This window comes from Rattus norvegicus, chromosome 2, assembly GCF_021556685.1.
Source record: "Rattus norvegicus strain SHRSP/BbbUtx chromosome 2, alternate assembly SHRSP_T2T, whole genome shotgun sequence".
NCBI lineage: Eukaryota > Metazoa > Chordata > Mammalia > Rodentia > Muridae > Rattus > Rattus norvegicus.
The window spans coordinates 185,712,386-185,734,078 of NC_141535.1; the positions used below are offsets into that span (position 1 = coordinate 185,712,386).

A 21,693-nucleotide genomic window follows, 5' to 3' on the forward strand; every position below is an offset into this window, starting at 1 on the left:
AGTTGTTGGAAATTGATTTACTTTGGAATCCAAGTTAACATCTCTAGTTTTTAACCTTTTGACCACACCGTTTAAGAACTTTATGGAATAAATTGGAAGAATGTTTCACAAGAGTATTCTTGTATGTTCTGCCCACCAATTCCTGTTTCTCTGTGTACATGCTTGTTTTTTTGTTTTGTTTTGTTTTGTTTTTCTTTTTTTCAGAGCTTGGGGACCGAACCCAGGGCCTTGCGATTCCTAGGCAAGCGCTCTACCACTGAGCTAAATCCCCAACCCCGTGTACATGCTTGTTAGGGATTGAACCCAGGAACTCAAGCATAAAAAACACAGGCTCAGGCTGGAGAGACCCGGTTTGATTCCCAGCACCCACATAGTGACTGACTGACACCCATAACTCCAGTTTTGGGGATCTGACACGTTTTTCTGGCCTCTGCAGGAACCAGGCTGACATGCAGTGCATAGATCTTAAAGTCAAGTGAAACATTCATATACATGAATAAAACAAAAATAATCCTTAAAAATTTATGTTTTATCATGGAGCTACACCTCTACCCTCGATACAGAATATTTTCTTTAAAAATAAAAATAATGATGTGCTCTCTCCTCTAGCTGAGCAAGATGCCCAAAGGAAAGAAGGCCAAGGAGAAGAAGGTGGCCCCGGGCCATCGTTAAGAAACAGGAGGCCAAAAAGGTGATCAATCCTTTGTTTGAGAAAAGGCCCAAGAACTTCAGCATTGGGCAGGACACCCAGCCCAAAAGAGATCTCACACGCTTTGTCAAATGGCCCCACTATATCAAGCTGCAGTAGCAAAAAGCCATCCTCCTGCCATCAACCAGTTCACCCAGGCCCTGAACAGGCAGACATCGACTCAGCTGCTTAAACTCGCCCACAAGTACAGGCCAGAGACAAAGCAGGAGAAGCAGCAAAGGCTGCTGGCCTGAGCTGAGAAGAAAGCTGCTGGCAAAGGGGACGTTCCAACTAAGAGACCACCTGTCCTCTGAGCAGGAGTCAGTACAGTCACCCCCTCGGTGGAGAACAAGAAAGCTCAGCTGGTGGTGATTGCCCATGATGTAGACCCCACTGAGCTGGTGGTTTTCCTGCTTGCCCTTTGTCGAAAGATGAGGGTGCCCTACTGCATCATCAAGGGAAAGGCCAGGCTGGGGCGCCTGGTCCACAGGAGGACATGCACCACTGTTGCCTTCACACAGGTTAACTCAGAAGACAAGGGTGCTCTGGCTAAGCTGGTGGGAGCTATTAGGACCAACTATAATGACAGATATGACGAGATCCGCCACCATTGAGGAGGCAATGTCCTGGGTCCTAAGTCTGTGGCTCGCATTGCCAAGCTGGAAAAGGCAAAGGCTAAAGAACTCGCCACTAAACTGGGCTAAATGTACACCAAGTTTTCTGTACAGAAATATAATTACAAAATTATCTTCAAAAAATGATGATGTTTTGAGGATATCGTAGAATGTATTTTGCTTGCTCTGGTGGTATGGTGCAGGGGAGATGGTGGCTGACCAACTCATCTACCAGACCCAGATCCAGGGCTACAACAGCTACCCCATCTGCTAGAGTAAGGGAAGGGGCCAGTCCTGCAGATCCAAAGCATGACACAGGGCAACAACAGGATGTCCTAGAGGAGTCCTGCTGAGGATCCAGTACTGATAGTGCAGAAGCCAGCGTCCTTGAACCAGACCAATCATGACTCATTGCAATGAAATTTGCAAGTAAAGCTGTGTGGACAAAAGGGTGCACTGTGTGACGCGCTGTGTGACGCGCTGTGTGACGCGCTGTGTGACACGCTGTGTGACGCGCTGTGTGACACGCTGTGACATCCTGCAGCTTCCATGTTGCGATGTTCAGGGTTTTTTTTTTTTTTCTTCTGGGGGGGGAGGTTGCAGGGACAGGAGACAGATATGGAAGGAAGGGGAACTAAGTGTGAGGTGCGCCATAGAAAATTCACAAAGAACCAATAAAAAGTTAAACAAACAACAAAACAAGTGCAGCCAGATGGCTCTGCAGGTGAAGGGGCTTTCCATCGAGTCTAATCACCTGGCTTTGCTCCCTGGAGCCGTCCTGGTGGAAGGAGGAAGCCAATTCTAAAAGTTGCCCTCTGACCTTACGGGCTTGCAGAGGCATGAATATCCCCCTTCAGCACGGAATACGAAAGTGCAATAGAGACAGGTGAATAAAGCCAAAGGGAGGCCGAAGCTGTGCCACGGCAGAAATGCACTTGCAAACTTGAAAGACTGACAAAGGTCAATAAAACAGACGTTCGCTCTGGTAAACTGGGCAAAACCAAAACGAAACCAAACCAAGCCAAAAACCAACCAACCAAACAAAAACCCAGCCAAGCAAACAAACAAATAAAAAGACCCACCAACATCTTGAAACAGAAAGGGTGGTGTAAGCCTTATGTTTCAGCACTGGGGTGCGGGGCGGGGCTGAGGCAGGAAGATGTTGAGTTTGAGGTCAAGTTCGGTCTACAAATCTGACTCAGTCTCAAAATCCAAAATATCAAACAACAACAAAACAAGCAAAAACCAAATCCCGCTATTCAAATCCAGGGTGTGTGTGTGTGCTTGCGTGCGTGTGTGTGTGTGTGTGCGTGTGTGTGCGTGTGTGTGTCTGTGTGTGTGTGTGTGTGTGTGTGTGTGTGTGTTCATGCAGGTGGACACAGAGTCTGGGAGAGGGTGTTGATCTCCTTGGAGCTGGAGTTACAGGCAATTTTGAGGCCCCAGACATGGGTGCTGGGAACTAAACTAGGGTCCTTGGTAAGAATCATAAGTAACAGCTAAACTCTCTCTCAGCCCCTATTTTAAACCTTTTTAAAGACAAGGCCTCGAACAGCCCTGGCTGGCCTCAAGCTCACGATTTGGCTAAGGATGACCTTGAGTCTGACCCTCCTCCCTTTACCTCCCAAGTTCTAAGATTATAGAAATGTGCCAAGTAGTGGGCATGGTTACTCCTGCTACTATAGCTATTACTACTGTAACAAGAATAATTCGAATTATTTATTGAAGTAAGGAAAAGAAGGGTTCCACGGTCTAAATGATGATGGATACATTATAGAAAGCCTCTAAGAAAAAACTCTCCCGGGGTGCAGCTCAGTTGGAAGGGTACTTGCTTTATATGCGGGGAGCCCTAGGCTGATCCCTAGCCCTGTATGGAACAGGGGTGGTGTCACAAACCCCCAATCCCAGCACTTAGAGGGTGGAGGCAGGAGAGTGAGAGTTAAGATTAAATTTAGCCATACGATATGTTTTGAGGCTAGCTTGGGCTACATGAGACCCTATCGCAAAAAAGGAAAACAAAAAAGACAAATTCATGTGTTATGTATACATGTGTATAGCATAGAAAGCAATTAAACACTTGTATTTATTTAAACTAACATTGAAAAGAAGGCAAACAGGTATAGCATCAAAGAGAAAAAACCAAATCAATTTATTTATGAAGATAAATTTCTGCAACGAATAAAAGAACAATAGACACAAACTGAGCCATTGCCAGCATCCCAACACACAACAGCTCTCCAGAAAAGCCCCGGGCAGATGTCAGGTACATATATATTTGTTGAACTAATTTTAATTAATCACGCAGGGATAATCCCAGGTTGTAAGTGTGGTGAAACTGGGGAATATGTTTACTATACTGAGGGAAAAAGAAGAAGAAAGTAAGTAAGTAAGAAAGGAAGGAAGGAAGAAAGAAACCAAGAACAGATTGTAAGGCAGTTTTACAAAGATGAAATTTAACTTCTATCCCAGTACAAGCTACTGTAGCAGAATAAGGGTTTCCTCATCTCCCCGGACCATTTATAAAAAACCTTTCTTGTCAGGTGTGGTGGCACATGCTTTTGATCCCAACACTAGGAAGGTAGAGGCAGGTGGGTCTCCAGGAGTTTGAGGACAGCCTGGTCTACATAGGGAGTTAGTTTCAGGATAGCCAGGGCTACATAGTGAGATCATCCTGTCTCAAAACAGAAACAACAGCAACAACAAAAACAAAAACAAAATCCCAAATCAACCAACCAAAAAAAAAAAAAAAAAAAAAAAAAACAAACCCAAAACAATAAAAAAACAAAAAACAAAAACTCCCCTTTACATTGTACGTGTATGAGTGCACCCACAAGTATCCACAGAGGCCAGAAGCTGGGGTGGTTGGACCCCTACAGCCAGAGTTACAGGCACTTGTGACCTACTTGTGGTGGGTGTTGGGAAGGAAACTCGGGTCCTCTGGAGCCATATCTCAGCCCTACCTATTAAAAGCATAAATGCCATATTTGATTTTGCAACATCAGGAGGCCAGGCCACAGCAAGAGTGTCTGCTGTAATTGCTACTGGCCATCAGTTCTGTGGAGGCAGCATGAGGGAGACAAAGCAGGGGCTATTTCAGTCAGAGCAAGAGAAGGACGTTATTACAACTGTAAAAACTATCATAACTGCTCTGGATGGCGATGACTGTCTCATTTTTCCCCTTTTTTATTGGTTATTTTATTTATTTACATTTCTTTCTTTCTTTTTTTCTTTTTTCTTTTCTTTTTTTGGCCTGCACTTCTTTGCTTCATCCATCTTGTCTAATTGGGTGGCTTATTTACATTTCGAATGTTGTCCCCCTTCCCAGTTTCCCCTCCACAAATCCTCTTATCTCCTTCCCCTCCCCCTGCTTCTATGAGGGTGCTCCCCCACTTACCCATCCACTCCCACTTCACCACCATAGCATTCCCCTATGCTGGGCATCAAGCCTCCAAAGGACAAAGGGCCTCCCCTCCTATTGATGTCAGATGAGGCATCCTCTGCTACATATGCAGCAGGAGCCATGGTCCCTCCATGTGTACTCTTTGGTTGGTGGTTCAGTCCGAGGGAACTCTGGAGGGTCCAGTTAGTTGATATTATTGTTCTTCCTATTGCTGCGATCCCCTTCAGCTCCTTCAGTCCTTCCCCTAACTTCTCCACTGGGGTCCCTGCGCTTAGTCTGATGTTTGTCTGTGTGCATCTGCATCTGTATTGGTCCGGCTCTGGCAGAGCCTCTCAGGGGACAGCTCTACCAGGCTCCTGTCAGCAAGCACTTCTTGGCATCAGCAATAGTGTCTGAGTTTGGTGTCTGCAGATGGGATGGATCCTAGGTGGGGCGGTCCCTGGATGGCCTTGCCTTCAGTCTCTGCTCCACACTTTGTCTCTGCATTTCCTGGTAGTTCACAACCTTCCATCCGCTTCCGGGAGATTCTCTGCTCTCCTCTGGCTCCCGTACAGCAGGTGAGGACACTGCAATGGGTCTGCACAAGAATGAGCTCGTCACGGGCCAGGGATGGAGGAGGAACTCAGGGAACGCACTTCTCACTTCTGAAGCACTTGCTATTCTTTTCTTCAGCATACAAATATCAGTTTTCTAAGAACTGTTTCTGGGAGCGGGGAGCTGTTCATTCTCCAACGTGAGTTTCTGGTACCTCAACTGTTCTTAGAAGCGTCATCTCCTTTGACCTCTTTTGTGATCAGAGACTGCTTTCAAACAGAAACATTCTCTGCTCCATCTGCAGTCTGTTCTCCAACTCCCCAACAACGGGCAGCTGCGAATGGAAGTCCAAGGATCTAGTAGTCGCTCAGTCCCCCAAGGCAGGCAGGCAAAGAAGAACCAACTGTATCGTTCTTTGTATTTAGCAATTTTTCTGCATTTTAATCTTTTGTATCTTCTTAATAAAACAAACAACAAACAAACAAACAAACAAACAAACCAACAGTGTGGTGAGGCTCGAATCTTCATGATAAGGTATCCTGGGTTAAGTAAGAGATTCATGAGGGCTGGAGAGCTATCTCAGCAGTCAAGAGCACTGGCTGATCGTCTGAAGGACCTGCTTTGGTTCCTAGCACCCACATGGTGACAAACAACCACCTATAATTCCAGGTCCTCTATCCTGACACCCTCCTTGGCCTCTCTAGGTACCAAGCAACGTGGTGCACATGCATACTTGCAGACAAAATACTCCTACCTGGATTCAAAAAATAAAAATAAAATAAATCTAAAAGCAAAACCAAGATGTAGGGGTTGGGGATTTAGCTCAGTGGTAAAGTGCTTGCCTAGGAAGCGCAAGGCCCTGGTTCGGTCCCCAGCTCCGAAAAAAAGAACCAAAAAAAAAAAAAACCAAAAACAAAACCAAAAAAAAAAAAACAAAAACAAAAACAAAAACAAAAAACAAAACCCCAAAAAACCAAGATGTAAACAAACCTACAGGGAGCTGATGGAGACACGGGCTGATGAGCAGTGTCAGGATGGGGTGTCAAGCTGTTTTTCTCTTTTCTAGAGACTGGCAGTTCAATGCTAGAGGACACTAAGTGTTCCAAATGTCCTTACTTTGCTGCGGTATCTCTGCTCCCCATCCTGTACCCTCTCTCTGTCTCTTAGACTCTTTCAAGTGCCTACTGTCTTCTTACACTCAGTTTACGTTGCTCACCAGAAAATCTTTAAGTCCTAGAAGGGCCGTCAAGAGTGTAATGTATGAAGAAAGCTGCTTAAATTAATTATGCAACGAATTTTAGTGCTGCAAAGTTCAGTGACTTTAAAAAAAATCCATTATTAATTATAAAACAAAAAAACCCTGCAATATCCAAAGTATGTTATTTTGGATAAATCAGGGCCCATTGATATATTTATATTTTACTAGTACAACAACTCAAAAAAACAACTAAAAACTCAGGCACTTCTATTTTAGTATTGGAAAAGAGATTTCTAGATTGTTCTGCCAGAGTCCTATCTGCCAACAGCCAGAGAGGGATGAGCTTGCTTCAAATGGGTTTGCAGAAATGACTTCCCTTTTTAAAAGTAGCTCTGTCAGCTGGGAGCCACGGCAGAAAAAGGACGAACTTGCTGAATGGGGCTGTGCTGGAGTCGGCCAGAGGGCCTGTCGCGGCTCTGTAATCGGCATTCCTGGGCAGCCAGAGAAGCCTAAGCAAGCAGAAAATCTATAGCACTTTCGTCTACATCTAGCTCAAAGTGCCTACAGCAGCGAATTTAAGTTCCGAGAGCCGATAGGGTGCTGGTTCCGACCTGGGGAGAACACATCGTGCTCCTGGGTTCTTATTTGCACATTCTCTGATGAGCACTGTTGTCCTGGCCTAATCTGTGATTTGGTTGCAATACTTTTTCACTGTAGCCACACCCTTGTTAGAGGCAGCCTATATGGATGCCTTTATGACAAGGTAAACGTGCTAAGCAAGACACTGGAGAGAGGGCTCCGCTGCTAGAAACTTTCCGCGCTCTGCAGAGGGCCCAGGTTTGGTTCCCCACCCACCTGGCAGCTCACAACCGTTCCCAATGCCAGTACCAGGAGATCCGATGCCCTCTTCTGGGCTCCATGAGCACCAGGCACACTTGTGATGCACATACATACACGCAGACAAAATACTCGCACACATAAACATTTTCTAGAAATCTCAAATAAACAAAACATTAAATAAATGTGCTAAACAAAACAGAATTATTAGAGGTACCTAGGTTTGTGCTTTAAAGTAGCCTAGGCTTGAATTTTGGCTTTTCTGTTTATTGTTATGTATCTTCACCCCATATTTTCCTCTTCCTCCTCCTTCTCTTTCCCTCCCTCCCTCCTTCCCTCCCTCCTTCCCTCCCTCCTTCCACTTGTTCCTTCCTTTCACACGGTCTCACTATTTTCCCTGGGCCACCCTCAGGTTCTATAGAGTCCCAGTCATGCTCTCTCTGCCTCCTTGGGTGTGGGATTACTGTTGTGCACTACCTACCATATCCAACTTTACACTTGAACCCATCTGATCCTCAGTTCTGTTCAGAATGATACTGAGTAAAGCTGACCTCGTGAGGGTTACTGCATCGAGCAGCAGGTGACACCTACTGTTACAATACAAAAGCAATTAGACTCATGCTAACACTGTATTTTAATGACAGGTTAGCAGAGACTAAAAATACTCTCTTACTCTAATTATCCACCATCAATAGTGTCTTTGAAGCATGAGGAAACTTGGGTAATTTTGGATGTTACTAAAGAACAGGAGGGCTGGAGAAATGACTCCATGGTTAAGAGCACTAGCTGCTCTTCCAGAGGTCCTGAGTTCAAATCCCAGCAACCTCATGGCGGCTCACAACCATCTGTAATGAGATCTGATGCTCTCTTCTGGTGTGTCTGAAGAGAGCGACAGTGTGCTCATATACATTAAATAAATAAATCTTTTTTTAAAAAAAAGAAGAGGAAAAGGATTAGGGATGTATATTGATAGTTGAGTGTGGAGCACTTGCCTAGCCTGGTTAATTTAAGGCTCTGAGTTTGATTCCCAATAACACATGAGTAATATGGGGGGAGGGAAGGGAGAAAGGGAGATACAGAGAGAAAGAAGAGGGGAAGGGAGTGGTTGTAACACAAAGGAAGCAATATGCAATGACTACAAATCACGTTTGAGTGCACAGAAGTCTCAAATGCCTTCAGATAGTTACATAGTACTGAGTGTGACGGCGATAGGGACAGGTGAGGACTGTGGTCACGTGGGGTTTAGGAATTTGTTTATAAGGATACTGCTGAGGACTGAAATGTGGAAAGACACAAATGGTGTACTTTGAAGTGACAAAATTAGGTAAGGGCATAACTAGGTCCTGGGGGTCTTGGTCAGGGAGAGCGCTTGCCTGGTGTGAATGGGGCCCTGGGCTCCATGTCCAGTGCTGCAGAAATAAAAGCAAGCATATATAGAATGATTCCAGAATTGCAATTTTTTAATATTATTTTATGTGTATGAGTGCTTTGCCTGCAGATATGTCTGTGCACCACATGTGCGCCTGGTGCCTGTCGGGGCCAGAAGACAGCACTGGGTGCCCTGGAACTAGAGTTAGAGGAAGTCATGAACAGTGTGTGGGTCAGGAATCAAACCCGGCTTCTCTGGAAGAGCAGTCAGGGCTCTTACCTGCTGTGCCATCTCCCCAGCCCCCCAGAAGGAGTTCTTTCTACAGGTAGAAAGTGGAGGATATAGAGATGAACTAATAACCATCTCTCCAGTCCTTTTTAAAAAATAAGTATGTTTATACGTATACCCCTTTCCTGCCCGCTGGTTGGTCTGTTTAACTATTTGGAAGACTACTGGTCAAAATAATAATAGAAAATACAGAGGCCTCACCATGGTCAGGGATTTCGTTAAGCATGTATACTAACTAATGAAATCTACACAGAACTGAAGACTCCCATGCCCAGCCTCGTCTCTCAGGTGGTAGAGCTGAGACAGAAAGAAATTAACTTCCTACAGCCAAGCCAGGAACCGGTGAAGAGGCGGGACTCAGGCTCAGGCAGCAGGGACGGGCTCTTGACTGCTACGCCCTATTAAAACAAAGATGTTACGACTTATGACTTATCTGGGTTTCGTGTGTGCTCTTTATTTTCCTTGTTGATTCTGGTGCTTAATTTTTCTATTATAAGCGTGTAGCTAAATAATCAGGAAAAGCACCATATTTTGTTCCTTTTAAGTCCACACTTATTGTCTGCACGCACTGCCTTGGGCTCCTCTGATTGCTCTGCCCTCTGTTAATGAGGATGAGTTTTGTGACTGGCTGGCTGAAAGCTTAGGCCCAGAAGGGATGAGAAATAGGACGGTGAGTTTTACAGAGGTAGAGGGAGGCTGACAGGAGGAACCAGGCCCGCAGACTCCCAGCATCCACTTGAGCTGGAATCAACAAGCGTAAGTTAGTGAGCACAGTGCAGGGCCCGTCACTGAGAAAAGTGTGCTGTAGGCCTGGCCCTGTTCACTTACAATATGGCGGCACATTGCTCTTTCAAGCCACTCAACATTTTCTTTATTTTATTCAACAACTATCCTTGAGATTCTTCCTGTTAAGCCTCAGTGAAACATACAGTAATTTAGTAAGGGAGACGAAAGAAATACAGTAATTACCAATAAAAGGCTTTGAAATGGGGTTGGGGATTTAGCTCAGTGGTAGAGCGCTTGCCTAGCAAGCGCAAAGTCCTGGGTTTGGTCCCCAGCTCCGAAAAAAAAGAAAAAAAAAAAAAGGCTTTGAAAGGTTGAAGTAGAGAGAGCTCTGTTTATCTAACATTTGATGGAGGAGGGTTGAGGTGGGGAGGTGAAGTCTCATTATCCTGGCCTCTGACTTCTGGAATTCCAGGCCTGGCCACCACCCCAGCGTATCCTATACTCCTATATCCGGAGTCTTACAGCTCCGGAGACCAAATAATGAGACAGATAGTCCCTCTCTTCAGATAGTGTATATTCTAAAACTGAGACAGAGGACTAACCAGGACTTAGCCCAGAAAAGAAAAATGACTTTCCAGGTCAGTTTCCAAGCTGATGAAACCAGAATTCTCAAACTACACAAAATAGTACCCGAAAAGAATATCACACGCCGTTCTTTCTTTCTTTTTTTTTTTTTCTTGGTTCTTTTTTTTCCGGAGCTGGGGACCGAACCCAGGGCCTTGCGCTTCCTAGGCAAGCGCTCTGCCACTGAGCCAAATCCCCAACCCCCACGCCGTTCTTTCTTATGAATGAAAGCACAAAGTCTTAAATGTTACTAGCATGCGCTCTTTCACGGGAATTCAGTGAGTGACGTATTGTGACCACGTGGGATTCATTACAGGTTTGTAGAAGTGGTTTACTATTAATCTCAGGAAGTAAAACTCACCAGACCCTTTAGATCGTAGAGGAGCTAAGATACATGATCATTTCAACAGACGCATTAGCAAAGATTTGAGTCTGGTTGTGATGCCTGTCATCCCAGAACTGAGGAGGTGATGTGGGGGGAGGGGCGTCCCTGCAAGCATCAAGCATCCTGGCCAGCAGGGAAACTAATTGCATGAGGCAGGAAGGAAATTCGGTTCAGTATGACTTAGTTAGCTGGTGTTGGTTCAAACTTGTGGAGTCTGACAGCAGGCAGTTTATTTTAGACATCTTTAAGTACAGTACAATTTTGGGGAAAAAAGTTTTCTGGTAATAATTATCCCAATCCCACGTGCACACTAAAGCTTAAAGCAGGAATGTATTGAAACTCTTTTGCTAAGGACACGTGACCTCTAGCCATGAAGATGGGTTCTGCAGCGTAGGGGCCTAGCATTTAGTATGGCCTCTGACCAAGATAGTGGAGGAGTCAGCAGGCTATAAAGTACCTGTGACATCTCCCCCGAGGATGGGTCCTACTGGCTGAGAAACACAACTAAAGATAAAGGTCTAGGGAGGGAGCGTCTGGGAGAAGCATTCTGGGACATTTGGGTGGGGCCTGGCCCTACATAGCAAAAGTCACCAGGTCATTAACAACATCCACTCCCAGCCTTCTGAGTGGAAACCAGGTACACTTTCCTCCATTGAGGAGATCCTGCATGAGAGAAGGTCCTGGATTCTCCAGTGCTCTGTGAGTGTCTGTGCCCTCTACAGGAGAGAGCAGGAGGCTCCAGATCAGGAGTTCAAGGTAATAATATGACTAATTATTGTTATTATTATCTATTAAGTAGCAGGTTGGAGGCCAGCCCGGGCAACCTAAGACCCTGCCTTGAAAAACAAACACAATCCTCAGGCGTGGCACATGCTTCGATCCCCACGCTCTGAAGGCTGTGTGACAATGCAAGAAGCGTACGCTCGAGAAACAAACATGTCTACCTGAAAATGACTTAATGAGCTACGTGAAGAGAAAAACAGATGACCAAATAATCAAGGCCATCAGGGAAGACTGACATACCAAGGAGTTTAAAATATTTGTAACATTTTAATATTCATATATACACATATATGAATATATACAAATACATATATGTATGTGTGTATGTATGTATGCATGCATGCATGCATGTATGTATGTACAGTATGTTTGGATCAAATCTACCCCCCTTTCCTGTCTGTTCAGTTCCTCTCCTATCTGCTACCACTTTCCCTTCCACCTTCATGTTTCCTCTTTGTTTCCTTCTCCCCTCCCTCTCTCTCACTAAGTATATTTGGTATTGTCTGTATGTGCATGAATTTGGGACCAAAATTTTTTTATTATTGCATTGTATTGACTGACTGTGCCTCTGTGTGTTTTCAAGTAGTTAAAGGGTAGCTTTTAGGAGTCAGTCAGTCCTCTTTTCCTACCATATCGGTTCTGAGGATTGAACTCAGGTTATCAGGTTTGATGGGCTGTAAGGCTACCCTCTGAGCCATCGTGCCTGCCCCAAAATGTTTTGCTATACAGCAACTGCCATGAGCATGAAACCACTCTTTGCTTTAGGTAGCCCCATTTCAAACAGACTGAAGAAGATCTGGAAACTTCGAGGCCACATAATCTATGGCCAGGACAGCCTTGGTGAATACCGGATGCTCTCGGGAGGCTGGGTGATGTTGGTTGCATGCTCTACCACAGGATCAGCTTCAACAAATGCTACCCAGGTTACTTTGGGAAAGTTGGTATGAGGCGTTACCACTTAACTGGTAACCTGAATAAACTGAGGACGGTGGTCAGTCCGCAGACACTGGTATTGCCACCCAAAAAGGAAGCCAGTGCACTAACAGTTTGACTGTAGGATCTGATGCTAAAAGACAGACACGGAGACTGTGTGGGTCACAACAGAAGCAGATGTAGGAGTCTGTCACTGGTCGCACATCTCCTCTTCCTTATCTTCTTTTATAGTGGTGGTGGTTGAACACGGCATCTAGAGCCTAGTACATGTAAGGCAAGTGCTCTACCCCTGTGATGCAACCCTAGTGGTTTAATAAAAACCCATTAAAAGCTTTTTGTTAACCTCATAATAATGTTCTAATCATCATATACAAATATATTCTTTCTGGTGTCTTTGTGTACATGTTGTGTATTTGCATATGCATTTGGAAGAGCTCGACCTTAAAGTGTGGTCCCTACAAACAACTGTCTACCTTGCCTTGTTTGTGTGGAATTTTTTTTTCTGGTCTTATTTTTAAATGTCTTTATTATATGTACTGAGAGTTTTGCTTGCATTATGCATGTGTACCATGAGTATCAGAAGAGAGCATCAGATCCCCTGGAACTGGAGTTTCAGAGAGTTGTGAGCTGCCATATGTGTGCTAGGACTCAAACCTGGAACCTCTGTAGGATCAGCCAATGCTCTTGATGGTTGAGCTATAGATCCGGCCATGCTTTTGAGATAGGATCGCTCTTTGGTTTGGAGTCCGATGGTCATTGAGCATGAGCCCTAGAGATCTTCCTATCTCCCTGCCATCCCATCTCTAGGATTTTAAGTGAGGGCCACCATGTTCAGTCTTTTTACGTGGAAGCAAACTTGGGTCCTCATGTGTGTGTAGCGCTTTACAGAGTGAACTCTTTGTCCCTTTTCTGCATCTTCAGGAGACACAACAGAGCCAAGCTTCCCAACTTACCATCAGTGCAATCGTTTAGCTAATGTTACAGAAATGGCTGATGCGCGGAGGTTATTAATATGCAACTTTAAGTCATAGAACAGAGTGCGCATTGGCCGATGACTGGTTAAAGACAGCATCTACAAACCATCTACAGTTGTTGGTATTCAGCCTTAAGGAGGAAGGATATGTGCCACTGGTTTAACCCCTGAGGGCATTGCGCTAAGTGACGTAATACAGTCACAAAAAGAACAAATACTTTATGGCTTTATTCACAGGAGGAATTCAGCAGTAAAGGCCACAAAGGCAAAAAAAATAAATAAATAAAAAAAAAAAACAAAAAAACAAAAAACAAAACAAAAAAAACCAATACCTATAAAAATATAAAAACCTCAATGAATGCTGCAGGGAATCCTGGGAATGTCTGAGTCTTTGGTTGCAGCCTTTCCTGTGTTTTTCTTTCTTCACCTAAGACCAGGCTGTGGGGTTTATGAACGGCAGTGAAGACTTGGGTGTAAAAGAAGAACTGTTGGTGAGATGAGGTGAGAGAAACTCATCTTTCACATGGCCTGTAGCATCCTCTGTTATAACACAACTGGTAGCTGTTGATATTTATTTGTTTAAGAATGTATTTATAGTTTTACGTGTATGTATGTGTGAGTGTGTCTGCACATACGTAGGTGCATCGACCACAAGCATGAAATGTTTACACAGGCCAGAAGAGGGAGTTGAACCTCCTGGACCTGACGTTACAAACCATTGTAAGTTACCATGTAGGTGCTAAGAGTTGAATTCCAGTACTTTTGAGAGGACTGAGTTAGCTAGAGCCAGGCTGACTCCATGACATGCTGGAAACTGGCAGTTTGGGAGACTAGGCCTGAGTTTGTTTCCCAGATCCAGCAATCTGTGGTCAGCCAACCACAGCCTTAGGCAGCCAACCTGAGGACACCTTGTCATCTGGCCTGAAGTAAGAATAGGTGGCCAGACTGAGTAAGTGACCCCCAGGGAGGTCTCCAGAGCCTAACCCATTGTAGAATTAGTCAGACCCCTGGAGACAGAGCTGACCAATCAAGGTAAAAGGGCACACACCTCTCCCTGGAATTCCCCTAACTGACAATAAACGCTGGGCCTGCAAGTGCACCAGGGACTCCATTCCTGAATGGGGAGACCCCTGCGTGCAGGAAGTTCAGCTGAATAAACGCTCTTTGCGTCCATACACTGTTTGAGTCTGGGGTATCATTCTCTGGTGAGTCTTGGCCCCTCACACTCGAGAAGAGCAACAGATGTTCTTAACCACTGAGCCAGCCTCTCCAGCCTCTATTCCTAGGCAACTGTTTCTGTGAGACTTTTCCCTCAAACTTTTTTATTTATGTTTATAATTCTTATCATATCTTAAGCTCAGCTAAATAAACAAGGATATTTTCTGTAGTCTTTGAGAACTCCGAGGGCTGAGGCCAGTGTTCACCCTGGTTTAGCGTTCTTCTTCAGGCCATCTGTTCCCAGTCTTTATCACCCCACCCCTAAACCCTTTATCCTCTTTACTGTCCTCTTCCTATTTCTGTCCCCTCCTAAGCCTGTGGGATCCTTTCTTTCCCAGAGACTGTAAACAGGGTCACACTCCTGCCAGGAAAATAGGTTGCTGGGGCTTGCTTTGCTCTTTGTTTTGTTTTGGCCTCAGGGGGAAAAAAGTAAAAATGGCTGTGTTGGGAGAAGACCTGGCATTTGTAAGGCGTAGCTTCTCAAGCAAAGTGAAGCAGGGACTAGGCCTAACTCATGGATAGGATGCTCTTTCACTGCCCTGTGTGGTAAGTTCTTGCAATCCAGTGAGAACAACCGTCTATCCATTCTTAGCATCGCCATGAGCTGGTACATCACAGAGAGTGAGGAAATAAACTGTGCTCTGCTGAAGTAGTTAAATTCTGTCAGCACTCACCAACGCGTATGAGAGGAATCAGGAAATGCTGAGGTCATATTACATCACTACACCTTTAACACTTAACATATTACATCACTACACCTTTAACATTTAACATATTACATTGCTACACCTTTAACACTTAACATGTTACATCACTACACCTTTAACACTTAACATGTTACATCGCTACACCTTTAACACTTAACATGTTACATCGCTACACCTTTAACACTTAACATGTTACATCGCTACACCTTTAACACTTAACATGTTACATCACTACACCTTTAACATTTAACATATTACATCGCTACACCTCTAACACCTAACATATTACATCACTACACCTTTAACATTTAACTATTACATCACTACACCTTTAAGATTTAACATATTACATCACTACACCTTTAACACTTAACATATTACATCACTACACCTTTAACAGTTTTAGTTGACAGAATAATTGTATGCGTGTATGCTGGACGGTGTGATATGTTGATATGTGTGCACTGCAGAAAGATTGAGTCAAGCTGATGTCACACATGTTTGCACAGTTGTGTGGGAAGGATGTCCAGCCTTGGTGTAGGAAGAGTAAGTGTGGCACACTTTTTTTGCCCCTATGTATTTGAAACGAGTATTTCTCGAGTCTGCTTTCCGAAAACTTACCAGATAAAAGGACTTTCTCTAATTTTCTCCGCTACCAGCCATCATTTAATTGGGGTAAACTTCCTGGCACACTGTTAGCAAACAGTAATATCCTAGCAGATGCTGGTTCTGTTTGGCACTGCTGGGCAGAGACTCTGGGCTCTTGAACATTGCTTGAGCCTAGGATCTCAAGTCCATTCTGGGTAACATAGTGAGACTCTCATCTCAAAAAAGAGCAGGGGGGCGGCGTTGGGGATTTAGCTCAGTGGTAGAGCGCTTGCCTAGCAAGCACAAGGCCCGGGGTTCGGTCCCCAGCTCCAAAAAAAAAAAAAAAAGAGCAGGGGCTACAGTCCCTTGAAGTCTTCACCAATTCATACTTTCAGACCTTTTTCTTTTTCTCTCTCAACATCTTTAAACACATGTATCATTGGACAGGAAGTAAGATGAGAGTGGATAGATTTCTTTTGTTGTTGTTGTTTTGTTTTGTTTTTTTCTAGATAGGTTTTCTCTGTGTAACCCTGGCTGTCCTGGAACTGGCTCTGTAGACCAGACTAGCCTCAAACTCAGAGATCTGCCTGGCTCTGACTCCTAAGTGTACCACCCCTGCCTGGCTAATGGGTTTCTTTAGTTTAATGAAGGGAAGGTGACTGGAGAATGACCCAAAGCCATCTGCCCAGAGGGCAAACGCTCACGCACAGCTAGAAGTTTGTAGACTACTGTTCCAAGACACTGAGGTGTCTCTATGGGACCTCTGGTGTCTGTGCCTACATGTCTGCTCTCTGTTGTTCCGATGGGTTTCCAGGCACTGTGTTGCTGGACACCACACTCTGCAGTTCATGAATTGAGTGCTTCGAGTATGCCATCACTTCTTCGAGTTCCCTCAACCAGCTCAGAAGCTTTCAGTGCCTGAGGCAAGAAACGGTATAGCATTTGTCACAGGGGAAGTCTGAGGAACTAATGACTCATCTCCATTGTGTGGTCCAGATTCAGACAGAGAGATAGAGGGAGAGAGGAGGAGAGGGAAACAGAGGAAAAAAGAGGGAAAGAGGGAGATAGGGAAAGGGAGAGGGAGAGGAAGAAAAGGAGGGAAAGAGGGAGAAGGAAGGAGGAAGAGAGACAGAAATGGAGACAGAGACAGAGCGACAGAGATAGAGAGATAGATGGAGAAAGAGAGAGATGCACAGAGAAAGACACACACAGAGAGACAGAAAGGGTGAATGAGCAGACAGCCTAAATTTTTCTTTTGAATGACAGACTATTTGTGTTTCTAAATGACTGGGTTGGATATAGTATTTGGTGGCAAGAGAAAGTCTAAAGTAACCTAAGGTAACCTCTGTGTCTAATTTTGGTGAATTTTAAATGTCCACCTACTCACCTTTCCTTCCTTTCTTTAGGAAAGCTGCTGAAGTGGCCGATCACAGGCACACTGCAACAAATCTTTAATGGTCTCCATAAATACTGCCGATTAAATAATTAGACACATCTTATCACGGAGCACACGGGCTCTCCTGACCTGAGGCTGCTGGGTCGACCGTGTCGGGTTCACAGGACACGAGCCCTGAGACTCTGACAGCACACAGCAGCACAGAACCCTTTCACCTCATACCTGCCGTAACTACAGGCCAGAGAGTACGGAGTTCCTGATCTGTGATGTCATCTCTTACAGGCTCTGGACTTGACCCTTAGACTTGATGAGGTGGCAGGAAGCTGCTCTCCTAGATTGATACTTAACCCCTTGTCATACCGCCCCAGACAGAGCTGTACACAGTCTGCCAACTCAACTCCTCCCAGGACCATGCCCGTGCCTTGTCTTTCTCTTCATGGCGCTAGGGGAAAACATCTAACACCTTAACAATGTGGTATTTAATACAGCAAACAGATCGTGTTCCTTCAGAGAGGCTATGACCTCCACAAAGGGAGTGCAGAGTCACTAAAATACTTTGTATTTGGTTTGAGAGAAAGAGGGGAAGTTTGCTATTAAACTTAATACCGAATAACAGACAAATCTTAAAACTATGTACTTAAAAACCCATTGCTTTGGGGGACTGGAGAGATGGTCCAGTTGGAAAGTATTTGCTGTGTAAGCATGAGGACCTGAGTTCAGATCTCCAGCTCTCTTGTAAAAGCTGGGCATAGTGTACCTCCATCAGTGATCCAGAGGCAGAAACCAGAAGACGCTTGGGCTTGCTGGCCAGCTAGTCTAGCCACGCATGTGCTCTCCCAGCTCAAGGAAAGACCTTACCTCAAAAACTAAAGTAAGCAGGCCAGTGAGATTCTCAGCAGGAAAGATGGTTGCTATTAAGCCTGATGACACAGGCTTGATCCTGGCACACACAGCAAGAGGAGATTGTCTTTGATTTCCATGCTCATGTGTACATGCATACATAAACTACAGATAAATGTAACACAAAATAATGTGGAGAGAAAGATACAGCATAGACTTCTGGCATCCACATGTAAACATGTAACATACAAATACACACACACAAGCATTTTTTGTTTTAGTCTGGCTAATGCAAATTGTGGAGAGAAGAGAGGGGTGGGGCAGGAAGAGAATATACAGGGCAGGTTGCCTCAACACAGGTCAGGAGGGGTTAGAGAGGCCACTGTGGCGAGTGTATGTGTGGGGGAGTGTGGGGTGTGGGGGCAAGGGGTGTGGGTGTGTGGGTGTGTAGAGTGTAGTGGTGTGGGTGTGTGGGTGTGTGGGGTGTGGGAAGTATGAGGGTGTGGAGGCTGAGGGATGTAGGGGTGTGGGAGTGTGGGGTTTAGGAGTATGGGGTGTGGGGGTGAGGGGTATAGTGGGAAGCTGGGTGTATATGTGGGAGATCCAAACTCTTATTTGGGAACCATGAAACCAGCAAGCGCCAACAATTATACTTACAACAAAAGTTTTGTGAGGAACATGTGATTTTATACACAGATATAGGAGTCTGCTTACTTTAAGAAAAATTTCAAGATAAATCAATAACTTTAAATATTTAGGTTTTGACAGGTTTTTAATAAGTTATAGAATCATTTTACTATTAAATATGTAGTTATCTAGTCCTAAGGATTTTTTGTTTGTTTTAAATAAGTCTACCCCTAAATTTTTGTGAGGCCTGGGACAAGAGGCCCATATATTATATATGTAAATATTTGAAAGCTATAGACAAAGTTAATAAGTCTTGTTAAATAAAGGATGTTCTATTCTCTTACCTTGACAAATATTTCCTCATAGCAAAGTCAGATCCAAATGTAGAATTATTGGACCCCCAAGATGTGACAGTATATGGTACACAATTTTATCAGTGATGTGTTCATCCCTAGCAATGTGGTTAAATAGGCTCCCGGTGGGCTAGGCTCCCGGTGGGCTTAGGCCTTTTGGGTGGAGTCTCCAGACACAAGACGGGCACTTATGTGGTGGTCTTGGGCTTCCTCATCAACATGGGATTATGTAGCCAGGAAACACTAGAATGCTTCAAATTTAGGGCCCAGAGAAGGGAGGACCTTTACATAGGAGCCTCCTGTGAGCACTGGTTTGTCCCTCTTCGTTATTCTAAGTCTATTACTAACCTGCCTTTACCCTTTGCCGTTTTCTGTTTTCCCTTGGACCTCAGGAAGGCTAGGATACTGGTTTTAATAAATAGGACACCACGGCCGTGTCTTCCATTATTTCTCTCTTTGGATCCAATTACTTCTACTAATTATGTGGAGTCTTATTAGCAAAGTTTACTCATGGGAGGCCTGTCCGTGAAGGGTGTGGGCGACAGTAAGTCCGGGAACAGACAGGTGTTTTTCCTCAGCGAGAAAAGAGCTGTTCAAAGGGTTCGCCCAAATTCCACTCTGTGGACAGAGGGATAAAGACTTCAAGGAGCATTCACACGGGGAGGGAAGAAACGCTGCTTCTCGATCACAGCTGGACAGGAGCAGAAAACCCAACGGCCTGTGGCTTCCCATCCCAAGTGGAAGCGGAAATGGGACGTGGAAGACACTACCTCTAGGTCAGCGTTTACTTTCTTAGGAAGTGTACACCATGCAGGCAACCATGGCATTCCCAGGACAAGGGAGTGAAATAAAGGAATCCCCATTCCTGGCCCGGTTGGAACCCACTCCTGTGAAAGTGCTCAGATTTGAGATTCCAATGAAATTGCCTTAATCCTGCAACCCTGCCTGTGGTGAGACTGTCCCAGTCTCCCCAGGGACCAGGGACCAGGGAACGGAGGAGGAGGAGGAGGAGGAGGAGGAGGAGGAGGAGGAGGAGGAGGAGGAGGAGGAGGAGGAGGAGGGGGAGGGGGAGGGGGAGGGGGAGGAGGGGGAGGAAGAGGAGGAGGGGGTGGAGGGGGAGGAGGAGGGGGAGGGGGAGGAGGGGGAGGAGCTGTGTACTCTGGTTGCTAATGCGCCATCCTCATTCGCACTGCATTTCACTGAGATGTGACCCTGCTTTACGGAAGATATCCACGTACACGTGTCAGTCTCACGCAAGGTTTGGAGGGTAACAGTGACACCTCATAGTGTCGCTTTGTTTGACCCAACCTCTTCCTTTAAAGGTGCCTCATCTTCTGTGTGGCTCCCAGTTTTTTTTTAAAGTACCTTGTTATGATAAACAGGGTTTTCTTTTTGTTTTGTTTTATTTTCTTGAGACATGGCTTCTCTGTGTGGCCCTGGCTCTCTTGAAACTTGCTCTGTATACCAGGCTGGCCTCGAACTCAGAAATCCGCCTGCCTCTGCCTCCCCAGTGCTGGGACTAAAGGCATGAGCCACCACTGCCCCACAATAGTAAGGGATTCTTTAATGTGTCTTGTGGTAAGGAGAAGAATCAGCAGAAGCTTGTCAATGGCCACAGTTTTCTTCCAGTTCTTCCAACGGAGGCAGTGTGAAGAATCATTTTATGGTCTATATGAATCATGTCTTCTCCCTCGGGGGTCGGTATTGATGTTGCTTTTTTTGTTTGTAGTACCACACTGTAGCCTATGCTGGGCTCCGACTTGAATCCTCTGTTTCAGCCTTCTGAAGATTTAGGTTACAGGCCTAAGACACCATGCCGAGTGGCTTTGGCTTTAAATAACAATATCTTCTTTCCCAGTTGCACAATGTTTCCAAAACGGTCTATCAATCCTCTGAATACTAATGTCAATCACAATAATTATAACAGAGATTATGATGTTATTCTTATTATTGACCATCGTTAAATGTCCCTTCAAGGACAGTTGAAGACTTTTTGAACAGAGGAAATGATATGACCAGATCAGAGTTCCCACCTGAGTAGATGAGAAAAGACCGTATCAGAGCGAGAGACTCATTGTGGACTAGGAAGGTCAGAGGGAGTGAGCTAGGACTATGACAATGAGAATTGAGGTGTGGAAAGTGGATTTACACACCGAAAACAGAATGCTAATCTAAAACGGGCACAGGTACCCAACTTTGTGCAGTGTTACCTAATCATAGATGGACAGATGAAGGTGTGGGGGTCCCTGCCGGAGTCATAGGCCAGAGCAAAATCAGCCCTCTGGGCTGGGCATCACTTGAAATTAGCCCGCGTATTCTCTTGCTAAGTATGAGAAGCTGTGATCGTGTGAAGGCAGATCACAGGTACCGGCTTTCCAACTGAAGAGAGGAAGAGACTGCAGGTGGCGGGCAGCCAAGGCAGTCCCTCTGTTTCTTTCAGGAACAAACACTTAACAGTCAAAGGTTGTCCCCGTACACCCATCTGACCCTGAGCACAGATGCAATGAAGGGCCTACGCCAAGCAGAAAAGAATTGGGACTTCCAGCTCCTGGTTTGAAAGCTCCTTAGGAGAAGTGACTGACTCTTTGCCTGTCATACACCAGGTAGACATGGGA

General features: G+C 45.0%; 1 pseudogene; it reads left to right on the forward strand.

Annotated features, from left to right (window-relative positions):
- The first annotated feature begins 618 nt into the window (after positions 1–618).
- Positions 619–1,302, forward strand: LOC134485754 (large ribosomal subunit protein eL8-like; annotated as a pseudogene).
- Positions 1,303–21,693: the final 20,391 nt, after the last annotated feature.